A 20,609-nucleotide genomic window follows, 5' to 3' on the forward strand; every position below is an offset into this window, starting at 1 on the left:
ATTTTCACGACAGGATTTCGGCTTTAAAAAAGTCGAACATTTTCATGAAGTATTTCAGCTTCAAAAAAGTTGAACATTTTCATGAAAAGATTTCGGCTTCAAAAAAGTTGAAAATTTTCATGAGAAGATTTCGGCTTCAAAAGAGTTTAAAATTTTCACGACAGGATTTCGACTTTAAAAAAGTCAAACATTTTCATGAAGTATTTCGGCTTCAAAAAATTTGAAAATTTTCATGAAGTATTTCGGACTCAAAAAAGTTGAACATTTTCACGACAGGATTTCGGCTTTAAAAAAGTCGAACATTTTCCTGAAGTATTTGGGCTTCAAAAAAGTTGAACATTTTCATGAAGTATTTCAGCTTCAAAAAAGTTGAAAATTTTCATGAAAAGATTTCGGCTTCAAAAAAGTTGAAAATTTTCATGAAAAGATTTCGGCTTCAAAAAAGTTGAAAATTTTCACGACAGGATTTCGGCTTTAAAAAAGTCGAACATTTTCATGAAGTATTTCAGCTTCAAAAAAGTTGAAAATTTTCATGAAAAGATTTCGGCTTCAAAAAAGTTGAAAATTTTCATGAAAAGATTTCGGCTTTAAAAAAGTCGAACATTTTCCTGAAGTATTTTGGCTTCAAAAAAGTTGAACATTTTCATGAAGTATTTCAGCTTCAAAAAAGTTGAAAATTTTCATGAAAAGATTTCGGCTTCAAAAAAGTTGAAAATTTTCATGAAAAGATTTCGGCTTCAAAAAAGTTGAAAATTTTCACGACAGGATTTCGGCTTTAAAAAAGTCGAACATTTTCATGAAGTATTTCAGCTTCAAAAAAGTTGAAAATTTTCATGAAAAGATTTCGGCTTCAAAAAAGTTGAAAATTTTCATGAAAAGATTTCGGCTTCAAAAAAGTCGAACATTTTCATGAAGTATTTGGGCTTTAAAAAAGTCGAACATTTTCATGAAGTATTTCAGCTTCAAAAAAGTTGAAAATTTTCATGAAAAGATTTCGGCTTCAAAAAAGTTGAAAATTTTCATGAAAAGATTTCGGCTTCAAAAAAGTCGAACATTTTCATGAAGTATTTGGGCTTCAAAAAAGTTGAACATTTTCATGAAAAGATTTCGGCTTCAAAAAAGTTGAAAATTTTCATGAAAGGATTTCGGCTTCAAAAAAGTTGAAAATTTTCACGACAGGATTTCGGCTTTAAAAAAGTCGAACATTTTCATGAAGTATTTCAGCTTCAAAAAAGTTGAAAATTTTCATGAGAAGATTTCGGCTTCAAAAGAGTTGAAAATTTTCACGACAGAATTTCGACTTTAAAAAAGTCAAACATTTTCATGAAGTATTTCGGCTTCAAAAAATTTGAAAATTTTCATGAAGTATTTCAGCTTCAAAAAAGTTGAAAATTTTCATGAAAAGATTTCGGCTTCAAAAAAGTTGAAAATTTTCACGACAGGATTTCGGCTTTAAAAAAGTCGAACATTTTCATGAGTATTTCAGCTTCAAAAAAGTTGAAAATTTTCATGAAAAGATTTCGGCTTCAAAAAAGTTGAAAATTTTCACGACAGGATTTCGGCTTTAAAAAAGTCGAACATTTTCATGAAGTATTTCAGCTTCAAAAAAGCTGAACATTTTCATGAAAAGATTTCGGCTTCAAAAAAGTTGAAAATTTTCATGAGAAGATTTCGGCTTCAAAAAATTTGAAAATTTTCATGAAGTATTTCGGATTCAAAAAAGTTGAACATTTTCACGACAGGATTTCGGCTTTAAAAAAGTCGAACATTTTCCTGAAGTATTTGGGCTTCAAAAAAGTTGAAAATTTTCATGAAAAGATTTCGGCTTCAAAAAAGTTGAAAATTTTCACGACAGGATTTCGGCTTTAAAAAAGTCGAACATTTTCATGAAGTATTTCAGCTTCAAAAAAGTTGAACATTTTCATGAAAAGATTTCGGCTTCAAAAAAGTTGAAAATTTTCATGAGAAGATTTCGGCTTCAAAAAATTTGAAAATTTTCATGAAGTATTTCGGATTCAAAAAAGTTGAACATTTTCACGACAGGATTTCGGCTTTAAAAAAGTCGAACATTTTCCTGAAGTATTTGGGCTTCAAAAAAGTTGAAAATTTTCATGAAAAGATTTCGGCTTCAAAAAAGTTGAAAATTTTCACGACAGGATTTCGGCTTTAAAAAAGTCGAACATTTTCATGAAGTATTTCAGCTTCAAAAAAGTTGAACATTTTCAGGAAAAGATTTCGGCTTCAAAAAAGTTGAAAATTTTCATGAGAAGATTTCGGCTTCAAAAAATTTGAAAATTTTCATGAAGTATTTCGGATTCAAAAAAGTTGAACATTTTCACGACAGGATTTCGGCTTTAAAAAAGTTGAACATTTTCCTGAAGTATTTGGGCTTCAAAAAAGTTGAAAATTTTCATGAAAAGATTTCGGCTTCAAAAAAGTTGAACATTTTCACGACAGGATTTCGGCTTTAAAAAAGTCGAACATTTTCATGAAGTATTTCAGCTTCAAAAAAGTTGAACATTTTCATGAAAAGATTTCGGCTTCAAAAAAGTTGAAAATTTTCATGAGAAGATTTCGGCTTCAAAAAATTTGAAAATTTTCATGAAGTATTTCGGATTCAAAAAAGTTGAACATTTTCACGACAGGATTTCGGCTTTAAAAAAGTCGAACATTTTCCTGAAGTATTTGGGCTTCAAAAAAGTTGAAAATTTTCATGAAAAGATTTCGGCTTCAAAAAAGTTGAAAATTTTCACGACAGGATTTCGGCTTTAAAAAAGTCGAACATTTTCATGAAGTATTTCAGCTTCAAAAAAGTTGAACATTTTCAGGAAAAGATTTCGGCTTCAAAAAAGTTGAAAATTTTCATGAGAAGATTTCGGCTTCAAAAAATTTGAAAATTTTCATGAAGTATTTCGGATTCAAAAAAGTTGAACATTTTCACGACAGGATTTCGGCTTTAAAAAAGTTGAACATTTTCCTGAAGTATTTGGGCTTCAAAAAAGTTGAAAATTTTCATGAAAAGATTTCGGCTTCAAAAAAGTTGAACATTTTCACGACAGGATTTCGGCTTTAAAAAAGTCGAACATTTTCATGAAGTATTTCAGCTTCAAAAAAGTTGAAAATTTTCATGAAAAGATTTCGGCTTCAAAAAAGTTGAAAATTTTCACGACAGGATTTCGGCTTTAAAAAAGTCGAACATTTTCATGAAGTATTTCAGCTTCAAAAAAGTTGAACATTTTCATGAAAAGATTTCGGCTTCAAAAAAGTTGAAAATTTTCACGACAGGATTTCGACTTTAAAAAAGTCAAACATTTTCATGAAGTATTTCGGCTTCAAAAAATTTGAAAATTTTCATGAAGTATTTCGGACTCAAAAAAGTTGAACATTTTCACGACAGGATTTCGGCTTTAAAAAAGTCGAACATTTTCCTGAAGTATTTGGGCTTCAAAAAAGTTGAACATTTTCATGAAGTATTTCAGCTTCAAAAAAGTTGAAAATTTTCATGAAAAGATTTCGGCTTCAAAAAAGTTGAAAATTTTCATGAAAAGATTTCGGCTTCAAAAAAGTTGAAAATTTTCACGACAGGATTTCGGCTTTAAAAAAGTCGAACATTTTCATGAAGTATTTCAGCTTCAAAAAAGTTGAAAATTTTCATGAAAAGATTTCGGCTTCAAAAAAGTTGAAAATTTTCATGAAAAGATTTCGGCTTTAAAAAAGTCGAACATTTTCCTGAAGTATTTGGGCTTCAAAAAAGTTGAACATTTTCATGAAGTATTTCAGCTTCAAAAAAGTTGAAAATTTTCATGAAAAGATTTCGGCTTCAAAAAAGTTGAAAATTTTCATGAAAAGATTTCGGCTTCAAAAAAGTTGAAAATTTTCACGACAGGATTTCGGCTTTAAAAAAGTCGAACATTTTCATGAAGTATTTCAGCTTCAAAAAAGTTGATAATTTTCATGAAAAGATTTCGGCTTCAAAAAAGTTGAAAATTTTCATGAAAAGATTTCGGCTTCAAAAAAGTCGAACATTTTCATGAAGTATTTGGGCTTCAAAAAAGTTGAACATTTTCATGAAGTATTTCAGCTTCAAAAAAGTTGAAAATTTTCATGAAAAGATTTCGGCTTCAAAAAAGTTGAAAATTTTCATGAAAAGATTTCGGCTTCAAAAAAGTTGAAAATTTTCACGACAGGATTTCGGCTTTAAAAAAGTCGAACATTTTCATGAAGTATTTCAGCTTCAAAAAAGTTGAAAATTTTCATGAAAAGATTTCGGCTTCAAAAAAGTTGAAAATTTTCATGAAAAGATTTCGGCTTCAAAAAAGTCGAACATTTTCATGAAGTATTTGGGCTTCAAAAAAGTTGAACATTTTCATGAAAAGATTTCGGCTTCAAAAAAGTTGAAAATTTTCATGAAAGGATTTCGGCTTCAAAAAAGTTGAAAATTTTCACGACAGGATTTCGGCTTTAAATAAGTCGAACATTTTCATGAAGTATTTCAGCTTCAAAAAAGTTAAAAATTTTCATGAAAAGATTTCGGCTTCAAAAAAGTTGAAAATTTTCACGACAGGATTTCGGCTTTAAAAAAGTCGAACATTTTCATGAAGTATTTCAGCTTCAAAAAAGTTGAACATTTTCATGAAAAGATTTCGGCTTCAAAAAAGTTGAAAATTTTCACGACAGGATTTCGACTTTAAAAAAGTCAAACATTTTCATGAAGTATTTCGGCTTCAAAAAATTTGAAAATTTTCATGAAGTATTTCGGACTCAAAAAAGTTGAACATTTTCACGACAGGATTTCGGCTTTAAAAAAGTCGAACATTTTCCTGAAGTATTTGGGCTTCAAAAAAGTTGAACATTTTCATGAAGTATTTCAGCTTCAAAAAAGTTGAAAATTTTCATGAAAAGATTTCGGCTTCAAAAAAGTTGAAAATTTTCATGAAAAGATTTCGGCTTCAAAAAAGTTGAAAATTTTCACGACAGGATTTCGGCTTTAAAAAAGTCGAACATTTTCATGAAGTATTTCAGCTTCAAAAAAGTTGAAAATTTTCATGAAAAGATTTCGGCTTCAAAAAAGTTGAAAATTTTCATGAAAAGATTTCGGCTTTAAAAAAGTCGAACATTTTCCTGAAGTATTTGGGCTTCAAAAAAGTTGAACATTTTCATGAAGTATTTCAGCTTCAAAAAAGTTGAAAATTTTCATGAAAAGATTTCGGCTTCAAAAAAGTTGAAAATTTTCATGAAAAGATTTCGGCTTCAAAAAAGTTGAAAATTTTCACGACAGGATTTCGGCTTTAAAAAAGTCGAACATTTTCATGAAGTATTTCAGCTTCAAAAAAGTTGATAATTTTCATGAAAAGATTTCGGCTTCAAAAAAGTTGAAAATTTTCATGAAAAGATTTCGGCTTCAAAAAAGTCGAACATTTTCATGAAGTATTTGGGCTTCAAAAAAGTTGAACATTTTCATGAAGTATTTCAGCTTCAAAAAAGTTGAAAATTTTCATGAAAAGATTTCGGCTTCAAAAAAGTTGAAAATTTTCATGAAAAGATTTCGGCTTCAAAAAAGTTGAAAATTTTCACGACAGGATTTCGGCTTTAAAAAAGTCGAACATTTTCATGAAGTATTTCAGCTTCAAAAAAGTTGAAAATTTTCATGAAAAGATTTCGGCTTCAAAAAAGTTGAAAATTTTCATGAAAAGATTTCGGCTTCAAAAAAGTCGAACATTTTCATGAAGTATTTGGGCTTCAAAAAAGTTGAACATTTTCATGAAAAGATTTCGGCTTCAAAAAAGTTGAAAATTTTCATGAAAGGATTTCGGCTTCAAAAAAGTTGAAAATTTTCACGACAGGATTTCGACTTTAAAAAAGTCGAACATTTTCATGAAGTATTTCAGCTTCAAAAAAGTTGAACATTTTCATGAAAAGATTTCGGCTTCAAAAAAGTTGAAAATTTTCACGACAGGATTTCGACTTTAAAAAAGTCAAACATTTTCATGAAGTATTTCGGCTTCAAAAAATTTGAAAATTTTCATGAAGTATTTCGGACTCAAAAAAGTTGAACATTTTCACGACAGGATTTCGGCTTTAAAAAAGTCGAACATTTTCCTGAAGTATTTGGGCTTCAAAAAAGTTGAACATTTTCATGAAGTATTTCAGCTTCAAAAAAGTTGAAAATTTTCATGAAAAGATTTCGGCTTCAAAAAAGTTGAAAATTTTCATGAAAAGATTTCGGCTTCAAAAAAGTTGAAAATTTTCACGACAGGATTTCGGCTTTAAAAAAGTCGAACATTTTCATGAAGTATTTCAGCTTCAAAAAAGTTGAAAATTTTCATGAAAAGATTTCGGCTTCAAAAAAGTTGAAAATTTTCATGAAAAGATTTCGGCTTTAAAAAAGTCGAACATTTTCCTGAAGTATTTGGGCTTCAAAAAAGTTGAACATTTTCATGAAGTATTTCAGCTTCAAAAAAGTTGAAAATTTTCATGAAAAGATTTCGGCTTCAAAAAAGTTGAAAATTTTCATGAAAAGATTTCGGCTTCAAAAAAGTTGAAAATTTTCACGACAGGATTTCGGCTTTAAAAAAGTCGAACATTTTCATGAAGTATTTCAGCTTCAAAAAAGTTGATAATTTTCATGAAAAGATTTCGGCTTCAAAAAAGTTGAAAATTTTCATGAAAAGATTTCGGCTTCAAAAAAGTCGAACATTTTCATGAAGTATTTGGGCTTCAAAAAAGTTGAACATTTTCATGAAGTATTTCAGCTTCAAAAAAGTTGAAAATTTTCATGAAAAGATTTCGGCTTCAAAAAAGTTGAAAATTTTCATGAAAAGATTTCGGCTTCAAAAAAGTTGAAAATTTTCACGACAGGATTTCGGCTTTAAAAAAGTCGAACATTTTCATGAAGTATTTCAGCTTCAAAAAAGTTGAAAATTTTCATGAAAAGATTTCGGCTTCAAAAAAGTTGAAAATTTTCATGAAAAGATTTCGGCTTCAAAAAAGTCGAACATTTTCATGAAGTATTTGGGCTTCAAAAAAGTTGAACATTTTCATGAAAAGATTTCGGCTTCAAAAAAGTTGAAAATTTTCATGAAAGGATTTCGGCTTCAAAAAAGTTGAAAATTTTCACGACAGGATTTCGGCTTTAAAAAAGTCGAACATTTTCATGAAGTATTTCAGCTTCAAAAAAGTTTAAAATTTTCATGAAAAGATTTCGGCTTCAAAAAATTTGAAAATTTTCACGACAGGATTTCGGCTTTAAAAAAGTCGAATATTTTCATGAAGTATTTCAGCTTCAAAAAAGTTGAAAATTTTCATGAAAAGATTTCGGCTTCAAGAAAGTTGAAAATTTTCACGACAGGATTTCGGCTTTAAAAAAGTCGAACATTTTCATGAAGTATTTCAGCTTCAAAAAAGTTGAAAATTTTCATGAAAAGATTTCGGCTTCAAAAAAGTTGAAAATTTTCACGACAGGATTTCGGCTTTAAAAAAGTCGAACATTTTCATGAAGTATTTCAGCTTCAAAAAAGTTGAAAATTTTCATGAAAAGATTTCGGCTTCAAAAAAGTTGAAAATTTTCATGAAAAGATTTCGGCTTCAAAAAAGTCGAACATTTTCATGAAGTATTTCAGCTTCAAAAAAGTTGAACATTTTCATGAAAAGATTTCGGCTTCAAAAAAGTTGAAAATTTTCATGAGAAGATTTCGGCTACAAAAAAATTGAAAATTTTCATGAAGTATTTCGGATTCAAAAAAGTTGAACATTTTCACGACATGATTTCGGCTTTAAAAAAGTCGAACATTTTCCTGAAGTATTTGGGCTTCAAAAAAGTTGAAAATTTTCATGAAAAGATTTCGGCTTCAAAAAAGTTGAACATTTTCACGACAGGATTTCGGCTTTAAAAAAGTCGAACATTTTCATGAAGTATTTCAGCTTCAAAAAAGTTGAAAATTTTCATGAAAAGATTTCGGCTTCAAAAAAGTTGAAAATTTTCACGACAGGATTTCGGCTTTAAAAAAGTCGAACATTTTCATGAAGTATTTCAGCTTCAAAAAAGTTGAAAATTTTCATGAAAAGATTTCGGCTTCAAAAAAGTTGAAAATTTTCACGAGAGGATTTCGGCTTTAAAAAAGTCGAACATTTTCATGAAGTATTTCAGCTTCAAAAAAGTTGAAAATTTTCATGAAAAGATTTCGGCTTCAAAAAAGTTGAAAATTTTCACGACAGGATTTCGGCTTTAAAAAAGTCGAACATTTTCATGAAGTATTTCAGCTTCAAAAAAGTTGAAAATTTTCATGAAAAGATTTCGGCTTCAAAAAAGTCGAACATTTTCATGAAGTATTTGGGCTTCAAAAAAGTTGAACATTTTCATGAAAAGATTTCGGCTTCAAAAAAGTTGAAAATTTTCATGAGAAGATTTCGGCTACAAAAAAATTGAAAATTTTCATGAAGTATTTCGGATTCAAAAAAGTTGAACATTTTCACGACAGGATTTCGGCTTTAAAAAAGTCGAACATTTTCCTGAAGTATTTGGGCTTCAAAAAAGTTGAAAATTTTCATGAAAAGATTTCGGCTTCAAAAAAGTTGAACATTTTCACGACAGGATTTCGGCTTTAAAAAAGTCGAACATTTTCATGAAGTATTTCAGCTTCAAAAAAGTTGAAAATTTTCATGAAAAGATTTCGGCTTCAAAAAAGTTGAAAATTTTCACGACAGGATTTCGGCTTTAAAAAAGTCGAACATTTTCATGAAGTATTTCAGCTTCAAAAAAGTTGAACATTTTCATGAAAAGATTTCGGCTTCAAAAAAGTTGAAAATTTTCACGACAGGATTTCGGCTTTAAAAAAGTCGAACATTTTCATGAAGTATTTCAGCTTCAAAAAAGTTGAAAATTTTCATGAAAAGATTTCGGCTTCAAAAAAGTTGAAAATTTTCACGACAGGATTTCGGCTTTAAAAAAGTCGAACATTTTCATGAAGTATTTCAGCTTCAAAAAAGTTGAAAATTTTCATGAAAAGATTTCGGCTTCAAAAAAGTCGAACATTTTCATGAAGTATTTGGGCTTCAAAAAAGTTGAACATTTTCATGAAAAGATTTCGGCTTCAAAAAAGTTGAAAATTTTCATGAAAGGATTTCGGCTTCAAAAAAGTTGAAAATTTTCACGACAGGATTTCGGCTTTAAAAAAGTCGAACATTTTCATGAAGTATTTCAGCTTCAAAAAAGTTGAAAATTTTCATGAAAAGATTTCGGCTTCAAAAAATTTGAAAATTTTCACGACAGGATTTCGGCTTTAAAAAAGTCGAATATTTTCATGAAGTATTTCAGCTTCAAAAAAGTTGAAAATTTTCATGAAAAGATTTCGGCTTCAAGAAAGTTGAAAATTTTCATGACAGGATTTCGGCTTTAAAAAAGTCGAACATTTTCATGAAGTATTTCAGCTTCAAAAAAGTTGAAAATTTTCATGAAAAGATTTCGGCTTCAAAAAAGTTGAAAATTTTCACGACAGGATTTCGGCTTTAAAAAAGTCGAACATTTTCATGAAGTATTTCAGCTTCAAAAAAGTTGAAAATTTTCATGAAAAGATTTCGGCTTCAAAAAAGTTGAAAATTTTCATGAAAAGATCTCGGCTTCAAAAAAGTCGAACATTTTCATGAAGTATTTGGGCTTCAAAAAAGTTGAAAATTTTCATGAAAAGATTTCGGCTTCAAAAAAGTTGAAAATTTTCACGACAGGATTTCGGCTTTAAAAAAGTCGAACATTTTCATGAAGTATTTCAGCTTCAAAAAAGTTGAACATTTTCATGAAAAGATTTCGGCTTCAAAAAAGTTGAAAATTTTCATGAGAAGATTTCGGCTACAAAAAAATTGAAAATTTTCATGAAGTATTTCGGATTCAAAAAAGTTGAACATTTTCACGACAGGATTTCGGCTTTAAAAAAGTCGAACATTTTCCTGAAGTATTTGGGCTTCAAAAAAGTTGAAAATTTTCATGAAAAGATTTCGGCTTCAAAAAAGTTGAACATTTTCACGACAGGATTTCGGCTTTAAAAAAGTCGAACATTTTCATGAAGTATTTCAGCTTCAAAAAAGTTGAAAATTTTCATGAAAAGATTTCGGCTTCAAAAAAGTTGAAAATTTTCACGACAGGATTTCGGCTTTAAAAAAGTCGAACATTTTCATGAAGTATTTCAGCTTCAAAAAAGTTGAACATTTTCATGAAAAGATTTCGGCTTCAAAAAAGTTGAAAATTTTCACGACAGGATTTCGGCTTTAAAAAAGTCGAACATTTTCATGAAGTATTTCAGCTTCAAAAAAGTTGAAAATTTTCATGAAAAGATTTCGGCTTCAAAAAAGTTGAAAATTTTCACGACAGGATTTCGGCTTTAAAAAAGTCGAACATTTTCATGAAGTATTTCAGCTTCAAAAAAGTTGAAAATTTTCATGAAAAGATTTCGGCTTCAAAAAAGTTGAAAATTTTCATGAAAAGATTTCGGCTTCAAAAAAGTCGAACATTTTCATGAAGTATTTGGGCTTCAAAAAAGTTGAAAATTTTCATGAAAAGATTTCGGCTTCAAAAAAGTTGAAAATTTTCACGACAGGATTTCGGCTTTAAAAAAGTCGAACATTTTCATGAAGTATTTCAGCTTCAAAAAAGTTGAACATTTTCATGAAAAGATTTCGGCTTCAAAAAAGTTGAAAATTTTCATGAGAAGATTTCGGCTTCAAAAAAATTGAAAATTTTCATGAAGTATTTCGGATTCAAAAAAGTTGAACATTTTCACGACAGGATTTCGGCTTTAAAAAAGTCGAACATTTTCCTGAAGTATTTGGGCTTCAAAAAAGTTGAAAATTTTCATGAAAAGATTTCGGCTTCAAAAAAGTTGAACATTTTCACGACAGGATTTCGGCTTTAAAAAAGTCGAACATTTTCATGAAGTATTTCAGCTTCAAAAAAGTTGAAAATTTTCATGAAAAGATTTCGGCTTCAAAAAAGTTGAAAATTTTCACGACAGGATTTCGGCTTTAAAAAAGTCGAACATTTTCATGAAGTATTTCAGCTTCAAAAAAGTTGAACATTTTCATGAAAAGATTTCGGCTTCAAAAGAGTTGAAAATTTTCACGACAGGATTTCGACTTTAAAAAAGTCAAACATTTTCATGAAGTATTTCGGCTTCAAAAAATTTGAAAATTTTCATGAAGTATTTCGGACTCAAAAAAGTTGAACATTTTCACGACAGGATTTCGGCTTTAAAAAAGTCGAACATTTTCCTGAAGTATTTGGGCTTCAAAAAAGTTGAACATTTTCATGAAGTATTTCAGCTTCAAAAAAGTTGAAAATTTTCATGAAAAGATTTCGGCTTCAAAAAAGTTGAAAATTTTCATGAAAAGATTTCGGCTTCAAAAAAGTTGAAAATTTTCACGACAGGATTTCGGCTTTAAAAAAGTCGAACATTTTCATGAAGTATTTCAGCTTCAAAAAAGTTGAAAATTTTCATGAAAAGATTTCGGCTTCAAAAAAGTTGAAAATTTTCATGAAAAGATTTCGGCTTTAAAAAAGTCGAACATTTTCCTGAAGTATTTGGGCTTCAAAAAAGTTGAACATTTTCATGAAGTATTTCAGCTTCAAAAAAGTTGAAAATTTTCATGAAAAGATTTCGGCTTCAAAAAAGTTGAAAATTTTCACGACAGGATTTCGGCTTTAAAAAAGTCGAACATTTTCATGAAGTATTTCAGCTTTAAAAAAGTTGAACATTTTCATGAAAAGATTTCGGCTTCAAAAAAGTTGAAAATTTTCATGAGAAGATTTCGGCTTCAAAAGAGTTGAAAATTTTCACGACAGGATTTCGACTTTAAAAAAGTCAAACATTTTCATGAAGTATTTCGGCTTTAAAAAATTTGAAAATTTTCATGAAGTATTTCGGACTCAAAAAAGTTGAACATTTTCACGACAGGATTTCGGCTTTAAAAAAGTCGAACATTTTCCTGAAGTATTTGGGCTTCAAAAAAGTTGAACATTTTCATGAAGTATTTCAGCTTCAAAAAAGTTGAAAATTTTCATGAAAAGATTTCGGCTTCAAAAAAGTTGAAAATTTTCACGACAGGATTTCGGCTTTAAAAAAGTCGAACATTTTCATGAAGTATTTCAGCTTCAAAAAAGTTGAAAATTTTCATGAAAAGATTTCGGCTTCAAAAAAGTTGAAAATTTTCACGACAGGATTTCGGCTTTAAAAAAGTCGAACATTTTCATGAAGTATTTCAGCTTCAAAAAAGTTGAAAATTTTCATGAAAAGATTTCGGCTTCAAAAAAGTTGAAAGTTTTCATGAAAAGATTTCGGCTTCAAAAAAGTCGAACATTTTCATGAAGTATTTGGGCTTCAAAAAAGTTGAAAATTTTCATGAAAAGATTTCGGCTTCAAAAAAGTTGAAAATTTTCACGACAGGATTTCGGCTTTAAAAAAGTTGAACATTTTCATGAAAAGATTTCGGCTTCAAAAAAGTTGAAAATTTTCATGAAAAGATTTCGGCTTCAAAAAAGTTGAAAATTTTCATGAAAAGATTTCGGCTTCAAAAAAGTTGAAAATTTTCACGACAGGATTTCGGCTTTAAAAAAGTCGAACATTTTCATGAAGTATTTCAGCTTCAAAAAAGTTGAAAATTTTCATGAAAAGATTTCGGCTTCAAAAAAGTTGAAAATTTTCATGAAAAGATTTCGGCTTTAAAAAAGTCGAACATTTTCCTGAAGTATTTGGGCTTCAAAAAAGTTGAACATTTTCATGAAGTATTTCAGCTTCAAAAAAGTTGAAAATTTTCATGAAAAGATTTCGGCTTCAAAAAAGTTGAAAATTTTCACGACAGGATTTCGGCTTTAAAAAAGTCGAACATTTTCATGAAGTATTTCAGCTTTAAAAAAGTTGAACATTTTCATGAAAAGATTTCGGCTTCAAAAAAGTCGAACATTTTCATGAAGTATTTGGGCTTCAAAAAAGTTGAAAATTTTCATGAAAAGATTTCGGCTTCAAAAAAGTTGAAAATTTTCACGACAGGATTTCGGCTTTAAAAAAGTTGAACATTTTCATGAAAAGATTTCGGCTTCAAAAAAGTTGAAAATTTTCATGAGAAGATTTCGGCTTCAAAAAAATTGAAAATTTTCATGAAGTATTTCGGATTCAAAAAAGTTGAACATTTTCACGACAGGATTTCGGCTTTAAAAAAGTCGAACATTTTCCTGAAGTATTTGGGCTTCAAAAAAGTTGAAAATTTTCATGAAAAGATTTCGGCTTCAAAAAAGTTGAACATTTTCACGACAGGATTTCGGCTTTAAAAAAGTCGAACATTTTCATGAAGTATTTCAGCTTCAAAAAAGTTGAAAATTTTCATGAAAAGATTTCGGCTTCAAAAAAGTTGAAAATTTTCACGACAGGATTTCGGCTTTAAAAAAGTCGAACATTTTCATGAAGTATTTCAGCTTCAAAAAATTTGAACATTTTCATGAAAAGATTTCGGCTTCAAAAAAGTTGAAAATTTTCATGAGAAGATTTCGGCTTCAAAAGAGTTGAAAATTTTCACGACAGGATTTCGACTTTAAAAAAGTCAAACATTTTCATGAAGTATTTCGGCTTCAAAAAAATTGAAAATTTTCATGAAGTATTTCGGACTCAAAAAAGTTGAACATTTTCACGACAGGATTTCGGCTTTAAAAAAGTCGAACATTTTCCTGAAGTATTTGGGCTTCAAAAAAGTTGAACATTTTCATGAAGTATTTCAGCTTCAAAAAAGTTGAAAATTTTCATGAAAAGATTTCGGCTTCAAAAAAGTTGAAAATTTTCATGAAAAGATTTCGGCTTCAAAAAAGTTGAAAATTTTCACGACAGGATTTCGGCTTTAAAAAAGTCGAACATTTTCATGAAGTATTTCAGCTTCAAAAAAGTTGAAAATTTTCATGAAAAGATTTCGGCTTCAAAAAAGTTGAAAATTTTCATGAAAAGATTTCGGCTTTAAAAAAGTCGAACATTTTCCTGAAGTATTTGGGCTTCAAAAAAGTTGAACATTTTCATGAAGTATTTCAGCTTCAAAAAAGTTGAAAATTTTCATGAAAAGATTTCGGCTTCAAAAAAGTTGAAAATTTTCATGAAAAGATTTCGGCTTCAAAAAAGTTGAAAATTTTCACGACAGGATTTCGGCTTTAAAAAAGTCGAACATTTTCATGAAGTATTTCAGCTTCAAAAAAGTTGAAAATTTTCATGAAAAGATTTCGGCTTCAAAAAAGTTGAAAATTTTCATGAAAAGATTTCGGCTTCAAAAAAGTCGAACATTTTCATGAAGTATTTGGGCTTCAAAAAAGTTGAACATTTTCATGAAGTATTTCAGCTTCAAAAAAGTTGAAAATTTTCATGAAAAGATTTCGGCTTCAAAAAAGTTGAAAATTTTCATGAAAAGATTTCGGCTTCAAAAAAGTTGAAAATTTTCACGACAGGATTTCGGCTTTAAAAAAGTCGAACATTTTCATGAAGTATTTCAGCTTCAAAAAAGTTGAAAATTTTCATGAAAAGATTTCGGCTTCAAAAAAGTTGAAAATTTTCATGAAAAGATTTCGGCTTCAAAAAAGTCGAACATTTTCATGAAGTATTTGGGCTTCAAAAAAGTTGAACATTTTCATGAAAAGATTTCGGCTTCAAAAAAGTTGAAAATTTTCATGAAAGGATTTCGGCTTCAAAAAAGTTGAAAATTTTCACGACAGGATTTCGGCTTTAAAAAAGTCGAACATTTTCATGAAGTATTTCAGCTTCAAAAAAGTTGAAAATTTTCATGAAAAGATTTCGGCTTCAAAAAAGTTGAAAATTTTCACGACAGGATTTCGGCTTTAAAAAAGTCGAACATTTTCATGAAGTATTTCAGCTTCAAAAAAGTTGAAAATTTTCATGAAAAGATTTCGGCTTCAAAAAAGTTGAAAATTTTCACGACAGGATTTCGGCTTTAAAAAAGTCGAACATTTTCATGAAGTATTTCAGCTTCAAAAAAGTTGAAAATTTTCATGAAAAGATTTCGGCTTCAAAAAAGTTGAAAATTTTCATGAAAAGATTTCGGCTTCAAAAAAGTCGAACATTTTCATGAAGTATTTGGGCTTCAAAAAAGTTGAAAATTTTCATGAAAAGATTTCGGCTTCAAAAAAGTTGAAAATTTTCACGACAGGATTTCGGCTTTAAAAAAGTTGAACATTTTCATGAAAAGATTTCGGCTTCAAAAAAGTTGAAAATTTTCATGAAAAGATTTCGGCTTCAAAAAAGTTGAAAATTTTCACGACAGGATTTCGGCTTTAAAAAAGTCGAACATTTTCATGAAGTATTTCAGCTTCAAAAAAGTTGAACATTTTCATGAAAAGATTTCGGCTTCAAAAAAGTTGAAAATTTTCATGAGAAGATTTCGGCTTCAAAAGAGTTGAAAATTTTCACGACAGGATTTCGACTTTAAAAAAGTCAAACATTTTCATGAAGTATTTCGGCTTCAAAAAAATTGAAAATTTTCATGAAGTATTTCGGACTCAAAAAAGTTGAACATTTTCACGACAGGATTTCGGCTTTAAAAAAGTCCAACATTTTCCTGAAGTATTTGGGCTTCAAAAAAGTTGAACATTTTCATGAAGTATTTCAGCTTCAAAAAAGTTGAAAATTTTCATGAAAAGATTTCGGCTTCAAAAAAGTTGAAAATTTTCATGAAAAGATTTCGGCTTAAAAAAGGTGAAAATTTTCACGACAGGATTTCGGCTTTAAAAAAGTCGAACATTTTCATGAAGTATTTCAGCTTCAAAAAAGTTGAAAATTTTCATGAAAAGATTTCGGCTTCAAAAAAGTTGAAAATTTTCATGAAAAGATTTCGGCTTTAAAAAAGTCGAACATTTTCCTGAAGTATTTGGGCTTCAAAAAAGTTGAACATTTTCATGAAGTATTTCAGCTTCAAAAAAGTTGAAAATTTTCATGAAAAGATTTCGGCTTCAAAAAAGTTGAAAATTTTCATGAAAAGATTTCGGCTTCAAAAAAGTTGAAAATTTTCACGACAGGATTTCGGCTTTAAAAAAGTCGAACATTTTCATGAAGTATTTCAGCTTCAAAAAAGTTGAAAATTTTCATGAAAAGATTTCGGCTTCAAAAAAGTTGAAAAATTTCATGAAAAGATTTCGGCTTCAAAAAAGTCGAACATTTTCATGAAGTATTTGGGCTTCAAAAAAGTTGAACATTTTCATGAAAAGATTTCGGCTTCAAAAAAGTTGAAAATTTTCATGAAAGGATTTCGGCTTCAAAAAAGTTGAAAATTTTCACGACAGGATTTCGGCTTTAAAAAAGTCGAACATTTTCATGAAGTATTTCAGCTTCAAAAAAGTTGAAAATTTTCATGAAAAGATTTCGGCTTCAAAAAAGTTGAAAATTTTCACGACAGGATTTCGGCTTTAAAAAAGTCGAACATTTTCATGAAGTATTTCAGCTTCAAAAAAGTTGAAAATTTTCATGAAAAGATTTCGGCTTCAAAAAAGTTGAAAATTTTCACGACAGGATTTCGGCTTTAAAAAAGTCGAACATTTTCATGAAGTATTTCAGCTTCAAAAAAGTTGAAAATTTTCATGAAAAGATTTCGGCTTCAAAAAAGTTGAAAATTTTCATGAAAAGATTTCGGCTTCAAAAAAGTCGAACATTTTCATGAAGTATTTGGGCTTCAAAAAAGTTGAAAATTTTCATGAAAAGATTTCGGCTTCAAAAAAGTTGAAAATTTTCACGACAGGATTTCGGCTTTAAAAAAGTTGAACATTTTCATGAAAAGATTTCGGCTTCAAAAAAGTTGAACATTTTCATGAGAAGATTTCGGCTTCAAAAAAATTGAAAATTTTCATGAAGTATTTCGGATTCAAAAAAGTTGAACATTTTCACGACAGGATTTCGGCTTTAAAAAAGTCGAACATTTTCCTGAAGTATTTGGGCTTCAAAAAAGTTGAAAATTTTCATGAAAAGATTTCGGCTTCAAAAAAGTTGAACATTTTCACGACAGGATTTCGGCTTTAAAAAAGTCGAACATTTTCATGAAGTATTTCAGCTTCAAAAAAGTTGAAAATTTTCATGAAAAGATTTCGGCTTCAAAAAAGTTGAAAATTTTCACGACAGGATTTCGGCTTTAAAAAAGTCGAACATTTTCATGAAGTATTTCAGCTTCAAAAAAGTTGAACATTTTCATGAAAAGATTTCGGCTTCAAAAAAGTTGAAAATTTTCATGAGAAGATTTCGGCTTCAAAAGAGTTGAAAATTTTCACGACAGGATTTCGACTTTAAAAAAGTCAAACATTTTCATGAAGTATTTCGGCTTCAAAAAAATTGAAAATTTTCATGAAGTATTTCGGACTCAAAAAAGTTGAACATTTTCACGACAGGATTTCGGCTTTAAAAAAGTCGAACATTTTCCTGAAGTATTTGGGCTTCAAAAAAGTTGAACATTTTCATGAAGTATTTCAGCTTCAAAAAAGTTGAAAATTTTCATGAAAAGATTTCGGCTTCAAAAAAGTTGAAAATTTTCATGAAAAGATTTCGGCTTAAAAAAGGTGAAAATTTTCACGACAGGATTTCGGCTTTAAAAAAGTCGAACATTTTCATGAAGTATTTCAGCTTCAAAAAAGTTGAAAATTTTCATGAAAAGATTTCGGCTTCAAAAAAGTTGAAAATTTTCATGAAAAGATTTCGGCTTTAAAAAAGTCGAACATTTTCCTGAAGTATTTGGGCTTCAAAAAAGTTGAACATTTTCATGAAGTATTTCAGCTTCAAAAAAGTTGAAAATTTTCATGAAAAGATTTCGGCTTCAAAAAAGTTGAAAATTTTCATGAAAAGATTTCGGCTTCAAAAAAGTTGAAAATTTTCACGACAGGATTTCGGCTTTAAAAAAGTCGAACATTTTCATGAAGTATTTCAGCTTCAAAAAAGTTGAAAATTTTCATGAAAAGATTTCGGCTTCAAAAAAGTTGAAAATTTTCATGAAAAGATTTCGGCTTCAAAAAAGTCGAACATTTTCATGAAGTATTTGGGCTTCAAAAAAGTTGAACATTTTCATGAAGTATTTCAGCTTCAAAAAAGTTGAAAATTTTCATGAAAAGATTTCGGCTTCAAAAAAGTTGAAAATTTTCATGAAAAGATTTCGGCTTCAAAAAAGTCGAACATTTTCATGAAGTATTTGGGCTTCAAAAAAGTTGAACATTTTCATGAAGTATTTCAGCTTCAAAAAAGTTGAAAATTTTCATGAAAAGATTTCGGCTTCAAAAAAGTTGAAAATTTTCACGACAGGATTTCGGCTTTAAAAAAGTCGAACATTTTCATGAAGTATTTCAGCTTCAAAAAAGTTGAAAATTTTCATGAAAAGATTTCGGCTTCAAAAAAGTTGAAAATTTTCATGAAAAGATTTCGGCTTCAAAAAAGTCGAACATTTTCATGAAGTATTTGGGCTTCAAAAAAGTTGAAAATTTTCATGAAAAGATTTCGGCTTCAAAAAAGTTGAAAATTTTCACGACAGGATTTCGGCTTTAAAAAAGTTGAACATTTTCATGAAAAGATTTCGGCTTCAAAAAAGTTGAAAATTTTCATGAGAAGATTTCGGCTTCAAAAAAATTGAAAATTTTCATGAAGTATTTCGGATTCAAAAAAGTTGAACATTTTCACGACAGGATTTCGGCTTTAAAAAAGTCGAACATTTTCCTGAAGTATTTGGGCTTCAAAAAAGTTGAAAATTTTCATGAAAAGATTTCGGCTTCAAAAAAGTTGAACATTTTCACGACAGGATTTCGGCTTTAAAAAAGTCGAACATTTTCATGAAGTATTTCAGCTTCAAAAAAGTTGAAAATTTTCATGAAAAGATTTCGGCTTCAAAAAAGTTGAAAATTTTCACGACAGGATTTCGGCTTTAAAAAAGTCGAACATTTTCATGAAGTATTTCAGCTTCAAAAAAGTTGAACATTTTCATGAAAAGATTTCGGCTTCAAAAAAGTTGAAAATTTTCATGAGAAGATTTCGGCTTCAAAAGAGTTGAAAATTTTCACGACAGGATTTCGACTTTAAAAAAGTCAAACATTTTCATGAAGTATTTCGGCTTCAAAAAAATTGAAAATTTTCATGAAGTATTTCGGACTCAAAAAAGTTGAACATTTTCACGACAGGATTTCGGCTTTAAAAAAGTCGAACATTTTCCTGAAGTATTTGGGCTTCAAAAAAGTTGAACATTTTCATGAAGTATTTCAGCTTCAAAAAAGTTGAAAATTTTCATGAAAAGATTTCGGCTTCAAAAAAGTTGAAAATTTTCATGAAAAGATTTCGGCTTAAAAAAGGTGAAAATTTTCACGACAGGATTTCGGCTTTAAAAAAGTCGAACATTTTCATGAAGTATTTCAGCTTCAAAAAAGTTGAAAATTTTCATGAAAAGATTTCGGCTTCAAAAAAGTTGAAAATTTTCATGAAAAGATTTCGGCTTTAAAAAAGTCGAACATTTTCCTGAAGTATTTGGGCTTCAAAAAAGTTGAACATTTTCATGAAGTATTTCAGCTTCAAAAAAGTTGAAAATTTTCATGAAAAGATTTCGGCTTCAAAAAAGTTGAAAATTTTCATGAAAAGATTTCGGCTTCAAAAAAGTTGAAAATTTTCACGACAGGATTTCGGCTTTAAAAAAGTCGAACATTTTCATGAAGTATTTCAGCTTCAAAAAAGTTGAAAATTTTCATGAAAAGATTTCGGCTTCAAAAAAGTTGAAAAATTTCATGAAAAGATTTCGGCTTCAAAAAAGTCGAACATTTTCATGAAGTATTTGGGCTTCAAAAAAGTTGAACATTTTCATGAAAAGATTTCGGCTTCAAAAAAGTTGAAAATTTTCATGAAAGGATTTCGGCTTCAAAAAAGTTGAAAATTTTCACGACAGGATTTCGGCTTTAAAAAAGTCGAACATTTTCATGAAGTATTTCAGCTTCAAAAAAGTTGAAAATTTTCATGAAAAGATTTCGGCTTCAAAAAAGTTGAAAATTTTCACGACAGGATTTCGGCTTTAAAAAAGTCGAACATTTTCATGAAGTATTTCAGCTTCAAAAAAGTTGAAAATTTTCATGAAAAGATTTCGGCTTCAAAAAAGTTGAAAATTTTCACGACAGGATTTCGGCTTTAAAAAAGTCGAACATTTTCATGAAGTATTTCAGCTTCAAAAAAGTTGAAAATTTTCATGAAAAGATTTCGGCTTCAAAAAAGTTGAAAATTTTCATGAAAAGATTTCGGCTTCAAAAAAGTCGAACATTTTCATGAAGTATTTGGGCTTCAAAAAAGTTGAAAATTTTCATGAAAAGATTTCGGCTTCAAAAAAGTTGAAAATTTTCACGACAGGATTTCGGCTTTAAAAAAGTTGAACATTTTCATGAAAAGATTTCGGCTTCAAAAAAGTTGAACATTTTCATGAGAAGATTTCGGCTTCAAAAAAATTGAAAATTTTCATGAAGTATTTCGGATTCAAAAAAGTTGAACATTTTCACGACAGGATTTCGGCTTTAAAAAAGTCGAACATTTTCCTGAAGTATTTGGGCTTCAAAAAAGTTGAAAATTTTCATGAAGTATTTCGGATTCAAA

Source organism: Labrus mixtus, unplaced genomic scaffold (genome assembly GCF_963584025.1).
Source record: "Labrus mixtus unplaced genomic scaffold, fLabMix1.1 SCAFFOLD_29, whole genome shotgun sequence".
NCBI lineage: Eukaryota > Metazoa > Chordata > Actinopteri > Labriformes > Labridae > Labrus > Labrus mixtus.